Source organism: Ceratotherium simum, chromosome 12 (assembly GCF_057802395.1).
Source record: "Ceratotherium simum simum isolate JZ-2026a chromosome 12, ASM5780239v1, whole genome shotgun sequence".
Classification (NCBI taxonomy): domain Eukaryota; kingdom Metazoa; phylum Chordata; class Mammalia; order Perissodactyla; family Rhinocerotidae; genus Ceratotherium; species Ceratotherium simum.
In genome coordinates this window covers 6,502,417-6,506,615 of record NC_141911.1, presented here as the reverse complement: position 1 = coordinate 6,506,615, position 4,199 = coordinate 6,502,417, and the positions used below count along the sequence as shown (strand labels likewise).

At 41.4% G+C, this 4,199-nt stretch overlaps 1 pseudogene; it reads left to right on the top strand.

Annotated features, from left to right (window-relative positions):
• Positions 1-1,225: 1,225 nt before the first annotated feature.
• On the top strand, positions 1,226-2,492 carry LOC147915769 (macrophage metalloelastase pseudogene; annotated as a pseudogene).
• The last annotated feature ends 1,707 nt before the right edge of the window (positions 2,493-4,199 follow it).

Genomic DNA, 4,199 nt, shown 5'->3' with positions numbered 1-4,199 from the left:
CTGTGGGGTTGGATCTGCCTTGCCAGTTTAAGACATTACACTCAATGAAGGAAGCAGACGGGGTGGGGGTGGGGGGGTGAATTTCAGACAAACGTGGAGAAGATCCATCTCCCATGGGAATTTCCTGACCACCATAGCTGTGTAGTAGTTGGCAGGACTGCCTCACACAGTAGTGACCTGCCAACACTGGGAGTGGTTAAACAGAGGCCAGATATAAAAGAGAATCCCAGAATTTGTTGGGAATTTGAATTAAATAACCTCTAAGGGCCCTTTTAAACATAATTCTATGCCCCAAGCAAAAGCGAGTAATCTGAATAAAAGAAACGATCTTCCCTCTCTGGGATCCCACGGCAGGTGGATGTGTGTTAGACGGTACTAACCACCTCTGCTCGGACTGGGGGTATTTATAAACGTGTTTGTGGTCCTGCTACTCTAAAAAGGGCATGAGAAAAGTTCAGCTGCTGCCCATCTAGTGGGCAAGACAAATAACAGCTATGGTTCTCAAAGAGGGTGGAATGACTTCCAGTAAAATGTTTTAAATTAAGTCCTTTCATTCTGAGGGAACCCTTTGTATGTAGGCCAGACCCCGCACAATAGCATTTGTTTGATTTAACAACAACATCAACAAAAAGCTCAGAAAAGCCTAAAAGTTCTAGATAAGATTTGTAGATACACAGAGCCCTAATTTTAAAAATCAGGCTTCATCTGAGATATTCACGATGCCACCATTTGTGGACATGATCCCAAGTGCTGGGGCTTCCTCGCTCTGGCTGAACAGGGGCTCCACGTTCCTCACCTGGTTTTCATGTCAATGCAACTCTGAAATCCTTTTTGGTCTAAAGGTGAAGATTCAGGGTCAAACAAGAGAGTGAGAGGTGGAAGGAAGATATCAGCCTGTAAAATAAAAAATAGCAAATAAACAACAACAACAATAATAAATCTGGAAACTCAGATTGGCCTGTGTGCCCTCAAGGGTCTTACAATACAGTTGGTAAATTAGATCATTTTTATGAAAAGTTAAGTAATAATATAAGGTACTATTAAATAGGAGGTACAGATAATAAGGAATTTAGAGGTGGGAGTGCTCCCTGAGATCTGATGTCAGAGGCATTCAGGAATGCTGGGGGTGGAAACACCTGCATATATATAGGGCAGGAATAAAAGAGAGCTGGAGACTAAAAAGGAACAAAGTAAATTGGGTTAAACTCTTCAAAAGAAGTTTAGGATGAATTTTCTTCTCTTAATTCTGATCCTTCAAGGTACTATTTCTGGAGCTGTTCCTCTGCTTAATAGTACAAGTCCAGAAGAAAATGATGTGGTGTTTGCACAAAGCTACCTGGGTACATTTTATGGCCTCCAGATGGAAAGAGGGAAGCCAGTATGAGCGAAATGTCACGTCACCTACAGAATCAAGAATTACACTCCTCACGTGGTATAGAAGGATGTTGACTATGCCATCCTGAAGGCTTTTCAAGTATGGAGTGATGTGACCCCTGAAATTCAGACAGATTAACTCCATTGAGGCTGATATTATGATATATTTCACGCAAGGAGCTCACAGGGACGCCATTCCTTTTGATGGCAGAGGTAGAACCATCACCCACGCTTATGGACCTGGAGCTAATATTGGAGGAGACTTGCATTTTGATGAGGCTGAAATCTGGATTAAATACACCAAAGGCTTAAACTTGTTTCTTGTTGCTGTTGATGAGCTTGGTCATTGCAAAGATCCAAAGGCTATTATGTTCCCCTCTACAGTTGTGTTGTCCTCAACAGATTTCACCTCTCTACTGCTGACCTCTGTGACATTCAGTCCCACTATGGAGACTCATAAAAGCAACAACCTATGTCACATCCTTACACAATGGAACCAGCCACCTGTGATCTCAGTTTGAGTGTTGATGCTATCACTACAAGGGGAGGAAAAATCTTTTTCGTTAAAGATGGGTTCTTTTGGTGGAAGCTTCCTGAGCTATCAAGCCACTTACGAAATTGGAGCCAGGAGTCAAGTTTTTCTTTTTAAAAATGACAAGTACTGGTTAATCATTGATTTAAAACCACAGCCAAACTACCCCAAGAGCACATGTTTTCTGGGCTTCCCTGACTCTGAAAAGATTGCTGCTGCTGTTTTTAATTCACTCTTCTGCAAGATCTAACTCTTTGTGGATAAACAATATTAGAAGTGAGATGAGAGAAGACATTTCATGGACCTTGGTTATCCCATATTGATTACTGAGAAATTTCCAGGAACTGGACCTAAAATTGATGCAGTCTTCTACTCTAAAGGATACAACAATTTCTTCCCAGGATGTAATCAAGCTGAATGTGACAAGTTATCCAATCGTGTCACCAAAGACTGGAAAGCAATCGTGGGTTTGGTTGCTAGGAAAGGTGTAACTAGTGGCATACGTCAATTGACTTCAGCTCACTACATATTTGTTGCGTGTGGGCTTTCTGTCTAACATGTCTTTAGATAGTGGCATCTTAAAATAAGAAGGTAAAATTTATAGATTAATGATTATGAAAAATATAAACTGAACTTTTTATAACATTTTTCAATTTTGAAAACCTCCAGGGTATAGTCTCTCCATTTTCAATTTTTACTGTTAAGTTTGGAAATAGAAACCCTCAAAGGCCAAGAGGAAATCTTTTGGAGAATGCTCAATAAGTTGGCTCCTAAAAATCTTCGGACTGAGAAATTATAATTACCCCTCTCCGGCTTGCCTAAAATTAGGAAATGACATGTTGATTTACCTTTATGTTTTTCAACAAGGGCATCATTTTAATTGAGTGAAAACAGAATAGACCTTAGAACTTAAAGAAAAATGGAACTATGTAAGTAAACTATTTAAATTGTGGTAATAAATTTTATTCTGTTTCAGGATTGACTTTCTTAATATTACATATGAAGTATACATAAATTAAAACTATGAAAGAAAAAAAACCAACTGGAGCAGTGTTCTGTTTGGATCCCCTAATCCTATGCCAAAGGCAACCTCCCCTGGGCTTTGACCTATTTTGGGTTCCCAGTCTCCACTTCTGTGTTCACTCCTGGGCCTGTTGTGGTCTCAGCCTCCCAATGACCAGCTTTGGCCTTTGCTGGTGGACTCCCTGTGAGGCACTCCCAGGACACACCTCCATGACGGTCTCACCTTCGGGGTGTGGCAGGAAGCAACTGGACCTAGGCCTGTGGGCAGCTTAGGACTTAGGCAAGTGTGGGGATCAGAGGAGGGTGTTTCATGCAGGGGGAATGATCTGAAGAAAGATGCAGAATGGAAAATATGGAAGGTGTTTGGGGGGCTGTGTGTTGGTCAGTTTACCTGGAACAGATGTTTTGCAGTGGGGAGCAATGAAGTAAGGCTGGAAAGGGAGCTCAGAGTTCTACTGATGGAAGCTTCTGGATGCCAAGCCAAGGATTGAACTCAAGGCCTTTAAGACCCAAAGATACAACAGAACTGACGCTCGAACTCTAGGTACTGTAAAGAAATAAAACGCTGGGGGAAGGAATGTAGCATTAACTGCTGACATCAGATCCCTCCTAGTTGCTGGATCTTCTTGCACAATTTGTAGTCAGGCTCTTTGGGAACGAAAGGGTCTTAGGGAAGGGCTAACTCTGTTCTCCCAGAGGGTGGGCAAACCCACATTTCACTACGTTTACAGAATCATAGACTTTTAGGGTGAGAAAGGGCCTTAAAGTCCGATACTTCATGCCCTCATCCATTGTTTAAAAACTTGAAACATCCTATAACAGGGCACCCAGCCTAGACTGAAACTCTTCCAGTGTTGGGTGGCTCCCTACTTCTTGGAGCAAACTGTAACCTTCATCTGTTTCAGCTAGTTCAAGCTCCTTGGGGTTACACGGAGCACCTCTAATCCCTCTCCCAGGTTTTCTTTTTTTTTTTTTTTTTTCTTGCTGGGAAATATTTAATCATGGCCTTAATTTCTTTTTTTTTTTAGCTTATTTGTTTATTGCAGTAACATTGGTTTATAACATTGCAAAAATTTCAGGTGTACATCATTGTACTTCTATTTCTGCATGGACTACATCATGTTCACCACCAAAATACTAATTACAACCCATCACCACACACATGCACCGAATTATCCCTTTCACCCTCCTCCCTCCCCCCTTCCCCTCTGGTAACCACCAATCCAATCTCTGTCCCTATGTGTTTGTTTATTGTTGTTATTATCTACTA